Source organism: Mastomys coucha, unplaced genomic scaffold (genome assembly GCF_008632895.1).
Source record: "Mastomys coucha isolate ucsf_1 unplaced genomic scaffold, UCSF_Mcou_1 pScaffold14, whole genome shotgun sequence".
Taxonomy (NCBI): domain Eukaryota; kingdom Metazoa; phylum Chordata; class Mammalia; order Rodentia; family Muridae; genus Mastomys; species Mastomys coucha.
The window spans coordinates 63568213-63586919 of NW_022196896.1; the positions used below are offsets into that span (position 1 = coordinate 63568213).

Consider the following 18707-nt stretch of genomic DNA (forward strand, 5'->3'; position numbering starts at 1 on the left):
AGAAAGAAAGAAAGGAAGGAAGGAAGGAAGGAAGGAAGAAAGAGAGATACAGAGACAGAGAGATGGAGAGGATGAATTTACCTCAAAGATCTATCACACACAGGTAATTTGGCAAGTGCCTGTCTCTTAGCTTCTAAAGTCCCTAAACAGTGTTCCAACTCAGAAGCAACATCACTGATAGATGTAGATCAGCTTTAATTTGTCCCTAGAGAATCTAGTAACAAAGACATTTCTCTTCTACCATACAAGAGCGAGAAGGCTGCTGGGTTTTCCTTGTCGAGTGTCCCCTAAAAGCCCAAGAGATAAAGCTATATAGTGTTGAGAATCAGGGAACAGTTAGGAGAGGGGATCTATGAGTCCTTAGATCGATGAAGGATGTATTAGTTACTCTGTCATTGCTGTGAAAAAGTCCCTGACAAAGGCAATTTAAGGAAAGGATTCTTTGGCCTGAGGATTTAAGGGTCCAGTCCCATAATGGGGCAGGCAACAGGAGTATGAGGCCACAGGTCACGTGGCATCCACAGTCAGCAAACAGAGAGAGATGAAGGTTGTTGCTCAGCAACGGTTTTCTCTGTCAGCCTAGGACTCCAGCCCACAGAATGCTCAAAAACTCAGGGTGAGTCTTCTCACCTCTATTAACTCAAGCTAGAACCCCATCACAGACATGCCCACAGGTGCCTCCTATGATGCTCTAGTTTGTGTCGTTTATTCTAGATTTGTGTGGATCAATATCAACCATCACTATGGTATGTCCTTGAAGTGTATAATACAAGCCCCTTCCTCATTCTCTTCTGCTGCCTCTTTTTGCGATAGGCATATTTCTTCAATAAGCCGCCCCCATTGTAGCTGTCACGTCCAGCAGAGACTCACAGTGATGAGCCTCCCCAGTCTTGCATTGGAACGTCCAAAAACCATTTGTGTGAATAATTCTTTTTTGAGTGAAAGTACTTGCCATAGCCTGGTCTTCATGCAGGTCCCCAACAACTGGATCAGGGGGCTGTCTGTCCCTGAATCTATTGCCTGTGGATTCCCATCCTCTAACTGAGCCACCTTGTCAAGTCTCAGTGGGAGAGGATGCACCTAGTTCTGCAGTAACTTGATGTGCCAGGATGGGGTGATACCGGCAAGGAGCCTCCTCACTTCTCAGAGGAGAAGGGGAGTGGGAGGACCTGTGTGAAGGGGACCTTGGAGGAGGCAGGGGCTGATATTAGCATGTAAAGTGAATAAATAAATTAATTAATGAGTGAAAACAAAAAGTAATTGCTGTGTGTGGATGAGGTTCTACCCGTGAACTCACAGCTCTGACCTCCACCTGTCTACCATGGCACAGATATAAATAATAAACATAACAACAACAACAATTTTCTTTAAAAGAAGAAGAAGAAGAAGAAGAAGAAGAAGAAGAAGAAGAAGAAGAAGAAGAAGAAGAAGAAGAAGAAGAAGAAGAAGAAGAAGAAGAGGGGAAGGAAGGAAGGAAGGAAGGAAGGAAGGAAGGAAGGAAGGAAGGAAGGAAGGAAGGAAGGAAGACACAAATCACATTAACAGAGACTGACTCAGCACCCCAGACTTCCACCAGCCAAGGGGCATCTTCCAGTATTGGAAAGGGCTCTAACCAGTGGCCAGGCCCCAGGATCTCTGCAGTGTGGCACAGCCCTCTGCTCTGTTCTCTCTCTTCTACCACCTCTTTCCTCTCTACTGTGCCATCCAGGGCAGCTAGTCCTGTTGCACCTTGCCAGTCCCCTACCCCCACCCCAAGGTCCCACAAAGAGGTAAAATGGTGTCCTTTGCCTGGGATGCTGAGAGAAAGGCAGATGGAGTTGGGGGGGGGGGCGTGGGGAAGAGTGGGCTGTATGCAGAGAGGTCTTCTTCCAAGAGGAAGTGGTAGGGCAGCAAGTGCCATTTAACACTGATTCTAACCGCTTGCTCTTTCTCTAGCCCCTTGCTACACAGCTCCCACACACATGCACACATAGACGTTGTATCTTTACTCGATCACAAAACTATTGCTAATTATAGCCAGTGGGGGGTAACCACATCCCACGGCTGGACATATTCTGTTCATAATTAATTAGAACTAATTGATTAGATACATTTACTAATGTGTGGTTTTATGGTCAGAATGATATGTAACCAAATCCTACCCGGCAAAACTGCTCATGGGAAGCCGATCAATGAGAGCTGCTGAGGCAGTTTTCTCAGCAGCATCCAGGCCAGGCCAGGCCTTTCCCTTCTCAGCACACCTCAACCTTTGCAGAGTTATGAGCTGCCCTGGTCTACAATGGCCAACCTATAGACTCTTGCCCTAGGTGTCTGTCAGGAGAGTGCAGATGGTGGATGAGTGGTAAGGCCTTCAGAAGCTGTTCCCTCCCTGTGATGCCTGGAGTCTTCCAGCCACAGCTAGATAGGCTCTTTGACAGCTGTCCAAACCCTTCCCCAAAAGTACCTTTGGCATTTGGAGGTAAATATGGATCCAGCCTATAGACACCTGTCTGCTGAGCAGAGGCGGGGCCACCAAGATCTGATTCCAAACGCTGCTAGCTTGCAGGAGTTAATCTGGGCTATTCTGCTATACATTCTTTCCTTTTTTATCTTCTTTTTTTTTAACCTCTTGGTTTTAGGAATTAGGACACTGAAGCAGAGAACTAGAACTGATGGGTGTTGCCATCAACTCTCCTATTCTGACTGAGTAGGAGAAACAATGTGCTGCTCTGTTCTTGTCCACCTGAGATAAGCTAGGGTCACCTGGGAAGAGGGAACTTTGGTTGAGAAGTTGCCTCCATCAGATTGGCCTAAGGGTATGTTTGAGTCAGGGCATTTTCTTTATTGATGATTGATGTGGGCAATGCCACTGCTGGGCAGGTGGTTCTGGGTTACATTAAAAAGAAAAGCAAGCCAGCAAGCATCTTCCCACCACAGTTCAGTTCCTCTCTCTGCCACTGCCTTGGCTTCCCTCAATGGTGGGCTGTGATTGGGATTGCTCAGCCAAATAACTCTTCCCTCCCAAAGTTGCTTTTGGCCATGGTGTTTTATCACAGCAAACTGAAACAAAAACTGTTACCAGAGAGTGGGCTATTGCTGTGACAGACCTAACCATGCTGTTTGGGGGGAAGAATTGTAGAATTATTTGGAACACTGGGCTGCAAGAAGCATTGAGCATTGGGAGCCTTGGGGGCTGTCCTGTGGGAGCTTGGAAGATAAGAGTGTTGAGGGAAATGCAGAGAATAAAAACCTGGCCTGTGAGGTTTCAGAGGGAAGCAAAGACTTCGTAGGGTCCATTTGTGTGATGTATATGAGTTTAGAAACTGTGAAAATGAAATAATTGCCTTACTAGGACAAAGGATGCTGGTTAAGCTAGGACTGAAAACTCAGCTGTGATTAACAAGAGACCAGCATCAATGAATGAAATCTGACAAGTATGTCCTCAGGGTCGGCACATGAAGCCTATGGGCCTGAAAGAGCCAAGGCTATCTAAAGCGCTGGCAGCAGAACCTGGTGGTGTGTAAGAGTCTCCCTGGTGTTACTGGCTTTGAAGGCACAAGGAGATCATGGAAAACTGCTAGGGTTTGGCTCTGTATGAGGTCATTTGTGATGATGTAGCCTCAGTTGCAGTGGAGACCCCGAAATTGAAGGGCTCTTGAGGAGAACCTGAGATGTTACACCACGTAGCAGGGTTAAAGTCCCTAAAGAGAGGCCAGGAGGCCATTGGGGAAGATGTAGCCCAAGTTGTAGCAGAGATTCCCAGCACACTGGTGACAACAGGTCCATGGGTTGTATCAAAGACATAAACCCTTTCCTCCTCAAGTTGCTTTTGGTCATAATGTTCATCAAAACAATAGAAACCAAACAAGCAAAAATAAAAGAGCTAGTGTATTACTTACTTTTCTCATTGCTATGGTAAAATACCCAACAGAAACAACTTGGGGAAGGATTTACTGCAGATCATAGTTTGGGGCAGAATCCATAAGGAACAAGGAAGATACGGCTGTAAGAGTTTTGGGCACAGAATCTTTACAGGGCCAAGGGCCTCTCCTCCCATTGATGATTGACTTTGCAATCCTCTACTATACACATGCTGCCAAAACAACCCACCATGAATAGTCCTTGGTTGGTGGTTGAGTCCCTGGGAGCTCTGAGGATACTAGTTAGTTCATATTGTTGTTCGTCCTATTCTGTGCCCCAGTATAGGGGAATGCCAGGGCCAATAAGTGGGAGAGGGTGTGTTAGCGAGCATGGGGAATGAAGAGGCAGCAGGAGTTTGTTCTTGTTGTTTTTGTTTGTTTGTTTGTTTGTTTTTTGGAGGGGAAACTGGGAAAGGAGAAATCATATGACATGTAAATAAAGAAAATATCTAATAAAAAAAGAGTTTCAAGCAGCTGATTACAAATCAGATGAAGGTTGGACAGTTTGCTTTTACATTTTTACTCAACTGGACACTTCATGACATAATGCTTCCCATATTTAGGGTTGGTTTTTCCACCCCAATCTAGAAACTCCCTGAGAGACACACCCAAAGGCTTGTCTTCTCAATGATTCTATCTAATTCCTGCCAAATTTCCTATGTTGACTATCACATCCAGTCTCTGGTAATGGAAAGTTCTTTACTGTAGGGAGGGACCAGGGTCATGAGTCTCTTTTCTGCCATCCCTACAAGGTCCCTCTTTGTGGGAGCTGAGTCCTAGGATAGATCCATTTCTGGCTTTCATAGAAGGATACCCACACACAGGACCAAGAAATGCCTTCTCCCTCAGGCACCAAACCAAGGTTCCGAAGTTGACCCTGATTAGTCAGATGTGGGAACTGGCAATTCTGTGTGAACTAGTTAGGCTTGGGAGAAAGGAGACAGGAGTGAGCTTGAGTTGGTGTCTGCAGGGGCTTTCACCATGACCAACATAACACTGTCTTCATAGATTGTACATGACACTGGTTGTTATGATCACACTATATATATATATATATAAAGCATAAAGTAAAGCAGACACTCCTTATCAAGAGGTTTCCACCTTAGATTATACAAACTATTTTCTGCATGGTTTTACATGTTCATTTGGTCTTTAGAATTATTTCTTTTTCCAGTAGCCCCTATTTCTCTCTCTCTCTCTCCCCTTCCCTCCCTCCCCCTCCCTCCCTCCCCCCCTCTCTCTCTCATGCATGTATGTGTATATTTTTGTGTGTGAGTACATGAAGACCAAAGCCCACCTCAGATGTTATTACTCAAGAATAATTCATTCACCAAAACCCAGATTTACCAATTGTGCTAGGATAATTGGCCAACACACCCAAGAAAACTGCCACCCTCTCCTTGTTTAGCACTGAAATTATTATGAGCATGTGCAATCACATCTGGATTTCTACATGGGCAAATGATCAACCATAGGTCCTCGTGCTTATACAACAAACATTTTACCAACTCAGCCCATCAACTCAACTTTTAGACTCTTATTAGGCATAGCCCATCTCTTTGATTGGACATCTCCAGGCTGAGGGAGAACTTATAGCCCAGGACTACAGCCAGGGCGTGGTAAGGGTGGCCATCAACTCTGTCTTTCCAAGAAGACAGCAGCACCTCACACTCAGTATTAGGTGTGAATTCTGAGAGTAGCTCCTATCCTGTGTTGGAATCAAAACCTAATGCTGACACTAAGAAGCTCTCCAGGGGGGTGTAGCCCTGGGCTCCTTCAGTGAACTGCTGTGGAAGCCATCTGGGATGGTTAAACTTGGTCATCAAATTGACTGCACTTGGAATCAACTATAAGCCAAATTTCTGGGCACTCTTCTGAGGGGTTTTCTTTCTTTCCTTCTTTCTTTCTTTCCTTCTTTCTTTCTTTCTTCCTTTTTTTTAGACACTTTCTTTATTTATATTTCAAATTTTATCCCCTTTCCCCATTTCCCCTCCGAAAACCCCCCTCTTACATCCCTCCTCCCCCTGCTCACTAACCCACCCACTACCACTCCACTGTCCTGGGATTCCCCTACACTGGGGCATCGAGCTTTCACAAGACCAAGGGCCTCTCCTATCATTGATATCCCACAAGGCCACCTCTGCTACATATTCAGCTGGAGCCATGAGTCCCTCCTTGTGTACTCTTTGGTTAGTGGTTTTTAGTCCCTGGGAGCTCTGGGGGGGTACTGGTTGGTTCATATTGTGGTTCCTCCTATGGGGCTATAAACCCCTTCAGCTCCTTGGGTCTTTTCTCAAGCTCCTCCATTGGGGACCCTGTGCTCAGTCCAATGGATGACTGTGAGTATCCACTTCTGTATTTGTCAGGCACTGGCAGAGCCTCTCAGGAGTCAGCTATATTAGGCTCCTGTCAGCAAGCACTTGTTGGCATCCACAATGGTGTCTGGGTTTGGTAACTGTGTATGGGGTGGATCCCCAGGTGGGACAGTCTCTGGATGCCTGAGGGATTTTCTTAATCACATTACTTGAAGCAGGAAGGTTCATCCTAAATCTGAGCCACACCTTCTAGTGGCAGCAAATAAGAGGGAAAGGCAGAAGTAAGAGGACTTTATTTTTTCTTTTAAGTCAAAATATAATGACATCATTTCCTCCCTCTCATGTCCTTGTTCTTTCTCAATTTCATAATCTCTGGTCTTCCCGCCACACGCACACACACACACACACACACACACACACACACACACACTCACACAAACAGATGAGTGTAGCTTTCAACCCTCAACAACAACAATAACAACAACAAAAAACTTTCTATTTTCAACATACAGAATCATTACCTTCTGAGTGCTTGCCCTCACTCTAGCTGGCAAGTTCTGGAAAAAGCTGAAGCATTCCTTCACAAGAATTAGAGACAACTTTTGGGGGCTTCCAACATTGACTGAAGACCAGCAGCTCTTTGGGAATCCTCTAGAACCCCACTGCGTAGGTTGGAGCTGCTGAGTCCAGTCTCAAGGACTGAACATCAACTGGATTCTCAACATTTCCATTGGATTACCTGGACCAACGGGAATCTATGGCTTATTATATATAATATAGATGATATATACATAAATGTGTGTATATATGATATACATATATATGTGTGTATGTATGTGTATATATGTATATGTATATATATGTATATATATGTATATGTATATATACATATATCAGTTCTAAAGGAATAGAACTGAAAGAATGAATGGATGAATTGGATGAATATATATATGTATGTATATGTGTGTGCATGCACATGTATGCACATACATTAGTATATACATATATGTATATATATTCAGCCCATCCATCCATTCATTCTATCAGCTCTATTCCATTAGAGAACCCTGACTAATACACCAGCTGACCCTCAGAAAGGGCAGGACAGCGAGTCTTTGGCCTAAGCTAATTGGACCTAGTTTTTCTACCCTAATGCGCAAAATCCTGATACCACTTTTCCAACACATTTACAGTTCGGTCCTATATTTTTAATGTAGGTCTAACTCTGCATTTATAATTATTTCCTCAGGCTAAATTCTCAGGCACTGAACTACAAAGTCAAGGGTTTTATGTTGAAAGCTTAGGATGGGAATGTCAAACTGCCTCCAGAAATACTGGATCTCACAGCGTGAGAGCCCTCTCCTCACCTCATCACCACAGAATCGTTATGACATTTTTAAAGGTTCTCTAATGTGGTAGGGGAACTAATTCTGCATTTAAATATATGCAGTGTGTAGGCTTCCTAACACTGGGTTAGACCTGTACCTCACACTGTGCATGCCAGGTGTCTCTCCTGCCCTGGCGCTTGGCAGAACACCACAAACAGGAAAGGTCCTGGGGCCTATTTGGATCTCTACCCAAGCCCAGGTTAACCTGCACTGGAAATGGGATATTTGAGGACAGTGGCTGCCTTAAAACATCTAAACCTCCATTTTTAGATCTGTATGAAGCAACAGATGAAATGAGAAAACCACGCGCCCTCTGTGGCATGTCTTGAAGAACACACATCTGGTTTGGAAGGAGGATTTTGATAGACCACCACGGGGGACAGGTGCGTTCCTGTGGCTGCTGCAGTATCCACCGAGAGGTAGCCATGTTTTTTCTGGGTGGAGTTTACAAAGTTAGAGTCAAAGAGGAAATGCATGCTGGGACATCTGAGGACAGCCACTTGGCCCAACTCTGGCCAACTGTGTACTCCTCTGCCCCAGTTCTTCGGTGCTCAACCTGGCCCCTAAATAAATGCAAAGATAATCTACTGAAAAAGTTTTCAGGCAGCCCTAAATGCCTCACATCCCAGCCCACTGCTGAGGCGGCATCCTTCCAGTAAGTTGACAGCCTTGGTATGGCGGCAGGTATGGCGCCACCTCTGTGGACAGGAGACAGAGAGGCCTGACTCACCTTGTGACCTGTTCTCTGCGGGACTCAATTCATCTGGTGCTTCTGAAAGGCCTGGGCTCCAGTCTTTCAGAATCCTTAAGTGACTACTTGTAATAGTGATTGTGGACTTGACAGGCTCCACAGCACCTAGGAAACCAGCCTTCTCCTTTATCCTCTGATGATAAGTTTTCCTGGTCCCCACACACCAAATAAATGCAAGGTAAGGTGAACAGGGAGAGTCCTCATAGGTTGTAGTACTACCCAGCCTTGGGAGTGACTAGCGAGCCTCCTCCGAAGGGCTTTGCCCCTCCACCTCCTGCTGTTTCTGGCTGCTCCCAGACACCTCTGCTCATCTATAAAAGCAAGCCTGGGCTGTGCTGATCTTGAAAGTGTGGGACCTCCCTTCGCCTCCCTTTCCCCCTTTCCGACTTGCCTCTCCCTTTCCCAGTATCTGAATACAGTTAATTAGGAGAAAACACCTGCTAATTGTGCATTTCCTCTTCCTCTGCCTTCCTCTCACCTCACAGTTCATGTTGGGCATTTCTCCACAGTAGCTTTACTCAGTCTTTGTGGATCTTTTTTTACTGTTTTAAACCTTTGATGTTAAAATAATTACAGACTCACAGGAAGTCTCAAAAAACAGCGTGAGGAGGTCTTCTTTCAGCTTCTCGGAACAGTTCTATTTTCTATAGGCTAATACAACATCAAAGCCAGGGAAGTGACATTGCTCTAAAGTGTACAAACCATTCATTCACTCTATGTCCTTCTAGCTCGTGACTGGAGTCACATCACAACCAAGATTGGGACTTGAGACTTGGACCATAGTTACCAGCTTTCTTGCTGTAACAAAAACACCTGAGCAATCTAAGAAAGAGTGTATCGGGGTTTACGGTTTGTGGATAAAACATGGGAGCAGAGATGGGAGGTGGCTGGTCACCTTGATGGTAAGATTAATCTATGTCAGTGGCTCTCAACCTTCCTAATGCTGCTGCCTTCTAATACAGTGCCTCATGCTGTGGTGACCCCCAAAACCATAAAACTATTTGTGTTGCTTACCTCATAGCTTTGATTCTGCTACTGTTATGAATTGTAATGTAAGTATCTGTGCTTTTCAAGTGGTTTTAGGTGATCCCTGTGAAAGGCTTGTTCAACCCACAGAGGGTCTCGACCCACAGATTGAGAACCACTGATCTAGATAAGAGGGAGGAGTATTTTGGCTCAATGTTTTGGAGATTTCAGTCCATGGTTGCTCTTGGGTCTGTGGTTAGATAGCTTGGGATAACGGGGAGCATGTGATGGAGGAAAACTCCCCACTTCATCATATTCAATTCAATGTATTGCCCCCCTTTTTTCTTCAATCAAATACCTAATAAAACGCAACTTAAAGGAAGGATTTATTTAGGGCACAGTGTCACAGCAGGGGAGCATTGCAGCCAGGGCTCCAGCATCACTGTAGGAGTGTATGGCTGCTCCCATCACAGTAGACAGAAGCAAAAAGAATAAATGCAGATGCTCAGAAGCCCCCTCCACACACACACAAACACACACACTTAATTCGGTCTGAACTGGTACTATCCACCTTCAGGGTAGATGTTTCCTCTTTAAATAATCATCTCTGGAAACATCCTCAGAGATGTGGCCAGAGGTGTGACTCCTTGTTGATTCTAAATTAACCAAGATAATATGAAGATTAATTGTCATGTTTAGGAGAGCTGTCTGGGGTGGGGGGAGGGGAGCACAGAGTTCTAGAACTGTCTTTGAGTGTACACCTCTAATGCCTCAGTCCCTGTCAGCAGGCCCTGCTTCTTAAAGGTTCCAGCAGGCCCCAGGAGTGCCGCCACAAGGAACCCACAGGCTTTGGGGAACACATCAGATCCAAATGATAACACTTTCACCCGAACAGCTACAGCTGCCACCTGCCACAAAGCCTCTAGACTCTGGTAAAGCAGCTTGGCCCAAGCAGAAGAGCAAGCCCAGGAGATAGGGAGTTCACTTGAGTTTATACTAATGTGGGTGGTGACTCTTCTCACCATTGCCTGGCGAATAGCCTCACTATCATCTGTGATTGGTTACTGTGGTAGCTGTTCTCGGTCAACTTGACTGCATTTGGAATTAACCGAAAACCCAAGAGGCTGGGTATATCTGTGAGGGATTCTTTCTTAATCACATAATTTGAAGTGGGAAGATCCAGATCTTTTGAGGTGGGAAGATCCACCTTTAATCCAGGCCACACCTTCCTGTGGCAGCCTAAATGAAGGATGTAGAAGAAGGAAGGTCCCCCGCTTTGTCTGCCTGCTCTCACTCAAACTGGAAAAATCTACTCCTTCACTGGCTTTAAAGGCTACTTGTTTAAGACGTTTATATCCACTATATACTGAAGCTGGGACATCTAGCTCCATGGACTGAACAATTACTGGATTCTTGGGCTGTATGCTGGTAGACAGCTATTGTTGGACTAGCTGGACCACAGGCTGTAGCCTGCAGCCATTTTAATAGCACATACACACACATGCACACACATATACATATTATGTTTTATATATATGTATATATATATATGTATGTATATATGTATGTATATGTGTGTGTGTGTGTGTGTAATTCCTCTAGAAAACCCTGACTAACATAGTTAGCTTTTCTTTAATTAATGCTTGAATTTCCTTCTAATTTGATTTCTGACATTTTTCTATGTGATTACTCAGAGATAATAATGTTCTCAAAATAACAGAGAGTAGAAAATTCTGGTTTTGTGGTGCAAAATCAATTCTGTGATTGTTTAAAATAAATGAAGGAAAGCAGGACGAAGTTGGCCAATTACCGTATCAACGGCACAGTAGGTTGCTGCATAAACAAGAGTGTTGCCAGGCAAGAGGAGATCAAAACATTTGCACAGAGGTTTGACAAGGTGGGGGATATAAAAAGATTTGCATAAGAGTCTTATAGAATATGGGGAGATTGAAAATGTAAATTCCTGGTCACAAACAAAAGCTTTATAGTATTTGGCAGAAAAGACTAATATTTAGTGTTTCTTACAATGACCAAAAGGCAGCTTGAGGAGGGGAGGATTCATCTCACCTAACAACCTCAGGTAGCAATTCATCACCCAGTAAAACCTAGGCAGGAACCTGGAGGCAGGCACCACAGAGGAATATAGCTAGCTCATCAGCCTACTCCCTCTAATCGACTCTCACCCTCTGAAGAGCTCTCTTAAACTCTTTCTACCACGTTGTTGTTGTTCTTGCTGTTGTTGGTGTTGCTGTTATCATTTTGGTATACCAGAATTTGAACATCCCAGTGGATGTCCTCTGGTCTCTGACCCATGTCTTGGGTCTTGCTGACCCTAACCAATCAGTCCCTCCCAGAAACTGTGGCTTCTCCCAAGACAGGAGCAATGTTGAGTTTGTCTTAGTTGATGCCTCAAGACCCAGAACAAGCACAGCAGCATCGCTCACTGGGTTTCTTGATGAAGCTCCTGTATTGGCTTCTCACTGCTTTCTGGATGAGGTGATGCTAGGGAGAGGCAGGAGACCTACCTCCACTACAGTGTTCCATCATGGCTTGGGCTTCTGAGACTCCTGAGTTCTTATTCTCTAACTTTGCTCTTTAACCAGCATTCCCCAGAAGACTGGTGAGGACAAAAACAGCAAAAGGGGGCAACTGGTGTAAGAAGTTGTGCATTTCCCATAAAAACACATGGGTCTTTCTGGGTGCTGGGGGCATCCCTAGAACCCAGGACAGTGCCAAGAAGGGGAAGGTGCCAGGGAATTGGTATTGAAAGAATTAATAATCTAGGTGATGCTTCCTGTGTGACACAAGTATAACAATTTGCTACTGCAAATGACATCCCCTGAAGACATAGGTAAGTAGGGAGAACAAAGCCACTCACATTAGAACATAATGAAAATTCAATGAGTCAACATGTACACACACACACACACACACACACACACACACATCACTCCATCAAAGGTAATTTAAAGTTGTTATAAGAAGCTATGGACACCATGAGGGGACATAAGCAAAATACAGAATAGAAAATATGCAGTGTGAGAGCTGTTTTTTTCTGTCAAAAATACCTAGCCCATAAGGGGCAATATTTCACAAATCTCCCCCACCATGTGTTATGCCTGTTATACAACTCCTAGACTCTCTATTATACACCCTTCCCCTTGTGTCACGTAACAATCATAACAAATTGTGAGGTTGAGCTTCCACCAATAAGATAAGACACTGACACTCTCCACTTTAGAATAAAAAAAATAAATGAACTTCTTGTTCTGGCATGGCGGTTGGAATGAGAATGGCCTCTATAGGCTCATACGTTTGAATATTTGGTCATCGGTTGGTAGAATGGTTTGGGAAAGATTAGGTGTGGCCTTGTTGGAGGAAGGTCACTGGGGTGAGCTTTGAGGTTTCAAAAGTCCACCATTGCCAGTTAGAGCTATCTATCTATCTACTTATCTAGCTAGCTAGCTAGCTATGAATCCATCTGTCTGTCTATCCATCCATCTCTGGCTTGAGCTTGGGTCAGATATAAGCTCTCAGCTATTGCTCTACAGCCATGCCTGCCTGCCTGCTTGATGGTCAGGAACTCTAACCCTCTAGATCTGTGAGCCCCCAAATAAAACCCTTGTGTTTTTGTCAGAGCAATAAAATTGTAATTAAGGCACTCAGTGTGCTTGCTGGCTTGGGTTCGGTCCTGGTGTACCCTGTTGTAAAAAGAAACTCCTTACCAGGTTACTTTCACTTTATTCCTGTATTTCTTTGTACAACACAGAAAAATATTCTTTTTCAACCAGCTGCAGCTCCTTTGTTGACTAAGAAAAGCTGTAACATTTTGCAACAATGTTAGTTCACCAGGAGTATGTAAAGTATAACTGTGGTGATTGTTGCCTGGAGTAATGCAAGGTTCAGAGGAGAAACAGGAGTGAAGGATGGGGAGGGAGCCTCATTGAGAGAAGCCAAGGCAGGAACTGAAGCATAAGCTATGTAAGATCAGTGCTCACTGGTTTGCTCTCTACGGCTTGCTCAGCCTACTTTCTTACACAACTCACAGGTGACACCAACATTAGTGGGGTAGGAAACCTCACATCACTCGTTAAACAAGAAAACACCCCCGTGGACAAGTCCATAGGCCAGTCCTGATGGGGGTAATTCCTCTTCCCAGGTGACTTTACCTCATGTTGGGTTATCAAAAGTAAGCCACACAGCTTCTGTTACAGATCAGCTGTGAAATGTCCCAGCAGCCTCAATGTGTATTTGAATACTCAGTCTCAGCTGGGGAAGTTCTTTGGGAAAGTTTGGGAGCCATTGGAAGGGGTCCAGGAGGAGGTGGTGGATGTTTGGGGGGCAGGATCTCTTGTCTTATCCTGTGTTTGCTCCCTGAACTGTCCCCAGAGGGCTAGCAGTCTCACACTCTTACTACCAAATCTGAAACGGCCTCCACCATCACGTCTTCCATATCACTGTAGGCTGAATATTCAAACTCGGAGCCAAAATAAACCTTTCCTCTCTTCGGTTACCACTTGCTGTGTATTTGGTCACGTTGATCCATCTGTCACCCTAGTTGTGAGCTTACGTCTTTATGACTGTTAATATGAATCCTTTGGAATGTACAAACACATCTCTAACTCCTTCCAACCAACAGGTGGTGTCAGCAGACTGAGTCTGAGGCCACCAGCAGAGGTCACTTCCAGTTGCTATAGCCTGACTAATTAATGCTTCCTCTGGTGTATTTGAAAATTGCTTTGGTTTGTGACTTTCTTTGTTCTGTGGCTTGTAAACACTTCAGGAAACTGCCTCCATGTTGGAAGGCCACATAAAATTTGTGGTAACATTAATTCCTGGGCCATGATCTCTCACCTTTGGTTCCAAAATAAACTCCATCTTCTCCCCTTTGAGGTAAGAGCTATTTACTTAATAAACATCCTCCCTTCTCCCCAAAGCTCTCTTCTCCCGACATGTCCTTTTAGTTGTTAATTCTTCAAGTCTCCAGAGTTCCTTGCCCATGCCTTTGAAGATGACACTTCCTCTATGTGTCCCTTTTATGTTTATGATGTTGAGGGTGGAGGGCCATGTGCAGGCTAGGCAAGCACCTTACCATTAAGCTGGCTCAGCCCTGGCCTTTCTGCCCTTTGTGCCTAGGGGCTGATGAGTGCAGGTGCCTTGGTAACACCTGCTGCCTGCGAATCCTTGTTCCTCCCTTGTGAGCACTGTTGAGTGCTCTGCTCAGTGTCTCTCCCTGCAGATGTGGCAGTAGCTGGGACTTTATGACCCTGTTATGTCCCAGCATCAAGTATAATTCCTGGGACATAGTAGGTGCTCAAGAAGTAACTGATGGCTAATCTGGCCATCATACACTATGTGGTGTAAGGAAAAGACTTGGGGCTCTTTACTGCTCTTACCGCAACAGTGGTCACCATACCTGTGAGGAAGAGTACTGTGAAACGTCATCTACCAAGCATGAAAAGCTCATTTCCCTCTTGAACTTTCAGCAGCTGTGATTGCCCAAATGCTGCAGAAGACTTAGCCCAGTACCTTTCTAGAGTTGGGGGAGGAGGGTTCCCAAAGCCCCGCCCCTTCCTGGGGATTTACAGGCAGTTAACACGGCTGCTGGGGGAAAGATATTTTCTTCAGTGGTGTATCCAACTGTAAGTTCCTCCGTGCTTCTGCAAATTAACCCTTCCCACATTTCAGTAAGCAGTTCTTTAAGTTCATTGCTTCTCCACGCTAGATTTGACCGGGGTATGTTTCCTTGACACATTTTCTGTGACTGTCTGGGGTAAACAGACAAGAATATTTCACACGACAGAGCTGGGCAGGGCAGCACGAACACAGGTCTAGGGCTGGAGCTCAACAGTGGACAGAGATTGCACCAGAGCTACAAAGGGCAGGCATTTGGTATGGATAAGGGAAGTGGAGCCAGGTCTGAGCATCCAATGAGCTGGCTCTACATTCCAAAGACTGTGGAGAGAAGAGGACCCAGCGAAGCTGGTATGGGACCTAGGGGGTTCTGGTTTCTCAAGCACTCTTTGGCTCTGGGTGGGAAGTATTTGCAGGAAGAGTGGGCACTGGGCCTGCAGCATCCTCTGCAGGCCCCAGCAAGCAAGTAGGGTTGTGAACAATCTCTGCTGTCTGTTCTTTTCCAAAAACTGTCTCAGGCAAGACAAAGAGGAAATGGAAGCAGAGGCAGCCAAGAACCAGTTAGGTAACAGAGCTACTGTGTGGCAGGGCCTGGGTTCAAACATGCCTCATTTTGTCCAGCCTCAGGGAAGCCTCCATAGTCAAGGCAGGGAAAAGGCGTAGGAAGAAAGAATGTTCCAGATGATCCCAACACAGGTCCCAGCAGAGAGAGATAGAGTGCCCTGAGTTGAGAAGAAAATGGATCTTTCTTATCAGAATTTCAAGTAAACAAGGATCCATGTTAGGGTTTTCCACTTCTGAAATGGTGCATGAGGGTGCGTATGCGTGCACGCTCAGACCACAGGCATAGAGGTCACCAGGGGTCTTTGTGTGTCAAGGCAGTATACAGACTCTAGATGAGAATAGCTGAGGAATATGTGATATTGGGCACTGATAGACATAAAGTCCCACGAGTGACCAACCTTTGACCCCTGGATCACATATAACCTGTTAATACATCCCAACACAAATGTGCAATGTTACTGAAAATACTAGGAGGGTTTTTTTGCAATTTTTATGGTAACTTGCTTGCAGGACTGTCAAGCATGAACTTTATAGATAGCAATGTGGTATTGTAGTGTTCAAAGCTTGGATATACCTGAGCCTCTAGGCTGTGATCTGGGAGTACAGAAGCCAGTATTTTTGTGGAGACTGGAGTGGCCCCATTTTAAGAAACCAGACAGCAAAGGATAGAGAGATGGCTAAGTGGTTAAGATCATTAGCTACTCTCTCCCAGAGGACTTGGGTTCAATAACCAGCAGCCACATGAAGGCTCTTAATCAACACTAATTCTAATCCCAGGGATTCCACCCTCTCCTGATCTCTGAACATCGTCCACAGATCCACCTGCACACAAAACACCCACGCACAAAAAAATAAAAATGATAAAAGAAAAGAAAAAGAAGCCAGATCCCTGTAGTGGCCTCCTAGACTCCCCGACTTCTGCTTCCCATCTTCTCGCTCCAGGCATCATCTGAAAAGCCTTTCTGCAGGCCATCGCATCCTGTGCGCTGATGGATTCGCTGTACAGTTCTTCATCTAAGAAGATGCTATGGTCTCCCTGGCTGAGTCCTCCTCCTGGAGTAAATGATCGGATCCTGTCCCCTTCTTCTGAGAGAGCACACTCCCTTGCAGACAACACTCAAGTCCATCAAGCATTTGTAAGAATTGGGGCCTGGCTTTAATGCTGGAACACACACTTTTAAAAGCTGGGCATGGTGGCATGGCCTTTTAATGAGAGCACTGGAGGCAGAGGGAGCTTTGGCACTCCCTGACTAAACAGGTTATCTCTATTGATGAATACCAGACACTTGAGAGACTCTGTCTCAAAACAAAACTACAGGATAGGAGCTCCAAGATGACTCAGCTGTAAGAGGCACTTGCACTAAAGCCTAAGGATGTGAACACACCACGGTGGGGGGTGGAGGGGGTGAAGAGTACTGGCTCCTGCAAGATGTCCTCTGACCTCCACACATGTGCCATGGCATTCACACACACACACACACACACACACACACACACACACCTACACTCACACAAGGACTCGCTGTGCCTGATAAATGAGAAGCTGTGTTAATGGCTCCCTAGCAATCTTCTGCACATGCATCTCCACTCTGCCCCCCATTGCTAGTGAGCCGTGTTCTGTCTATGTGGTAATGGCACACAGCACATTCCTGGGGCTCCCTCCCACATCCACACATGAGTTTCTCCAAACAAGAGACCTACAGATTGAGTGGTTGGGCTGTGAGCATCTTCACCATCATGAATCACTACATGGCATGTTGTAAACAGTGAGCAGAAATCTGTCTGCATCCAGCCTTCACACAAGACCACACAGGCTTCCTAAATGAACTAACAACATGCTCTGATTTGGAGACATGCACCATTTAAAGGAACAGGGCCAGATGAGAGCCAAGAAGTGCCCACAACGAGGGCACTGATGTCATGGTGAGACATGCATAACTGTGATGTTAATCTCATTTGCTAATAGGGTAGGGTTTAGAATCAAACCTAAGCTTGAAGCAAATCCCTTGGCATATCAATGAGAGAGTTTCTAGATTAGATCTACAAGGTGGGAAGACCCACCCAAGAAGAATGCAGCACCCCGTTCCATGGGTTATACTTTGGAATAGAGTTAGCATCAGGGAAAAAGAAAGCTAAATAGATCAGGGACAAAGTTACAGATGACCATGAATATAAGGTCAAATTAGCCAGTGACTGAGAGCAGGCTCCTGTCCCCAAAGAACCCCACAAAACCCACAATGACATCATTCTCAAGTATAGCTCCTTGGAACTTTGGAATGTTTGTTTTGGATATTTTGGTTATGCATCTGGCCATGGTTAGAGACATAGAAAATTCCCAGGGAGAATGTGGCTGTTCAGAGGGTTAGGGACTAAAAGTACCTGAGTAGACACAAAACAGAGTCTGGGTATGATCAGAACAAGATGGCATTCCCTTAGTCACTCCACAAAATACCAGCACTTACCACTCTCTGTTTCCTGACTGTACAGAGCCTGGGCATGAACAGCCCCCTGGGGCTGCTGCCAACATGGCTTCACAGCCACTCTCTCACTGTGAGGGGAAAGAAATTGTCATCTTAAGTTGCTTTTATCAGGTATGTTGTCACAATCGTGACCAAAGTCACTAAAGCAAAACTTTCTTCGGCTTTCTGTCCCTCACCTGGTCCCCCATCTATCTCAAAATCCTTACATCCTTCCTTGGCTTCCAGATAAATTTTTGTTTTCATAATCTTTTTCTGCTGGGAACTAATCTTTCCTTCTGTTTATAAACATCTTTGCTTGTTCTGGTGATCAAACCCAGGATCTTGCCAAGTTACTCAAACTTCACACTGGGAATCCCATCACCTCAGCCTCCCCTACACTTGACATTATAGACATGTTCCTACCGGGTCAGAGCTTTAGGAAATGTTCCCGTTAATTTATTCTGTTCCCAACTTTATTCTCTTTTGTTCAGATACAAGGACTGATCAGGAGATCAGAAGAGGAGAACAAAGAATTCCCAGCTAGCTCTTCAATAAACATGCCTCAGCTCTCCTCCTCTGGGAGGTGCTGAAAGAGGGGGACACAGGGGGACTTCAGCCATGCAGGAGAGCTTCAAGTGATTCTAGAACTTTAGAGAAGCTGTGGCCTGTCACAGTGTTGGAGCTGGAATGGTAGCTTTTCTAAAGAATGCCTGGGGAAGTGTCTTATGGGG

The 18707-nt window shown here is 45.2% G+C and overlaps 1 long non-coding RNA gene across 1 annotated transcript in view; it reads left to right on the forward strand.

Annotated features, from left to right (window-relative positions):
- The window catches only part of LOC116089127, a 34431-nt gene extending 17786 nt beyond the window's left edge, over window positions 1-16645 (forward strand). Inside the window, exon 3 of the long non-coding RNA XR_004118172.1 lies at window positions 16460-16645. This is a non-coding gene — a long non-coding RNA (uncharacterized LOC116089127). The remainder of the gene's footprint in view (window positions 1-16459) is intronic.
- Window positions 16646-18707: the final 2062 nt, after the last annotated feature.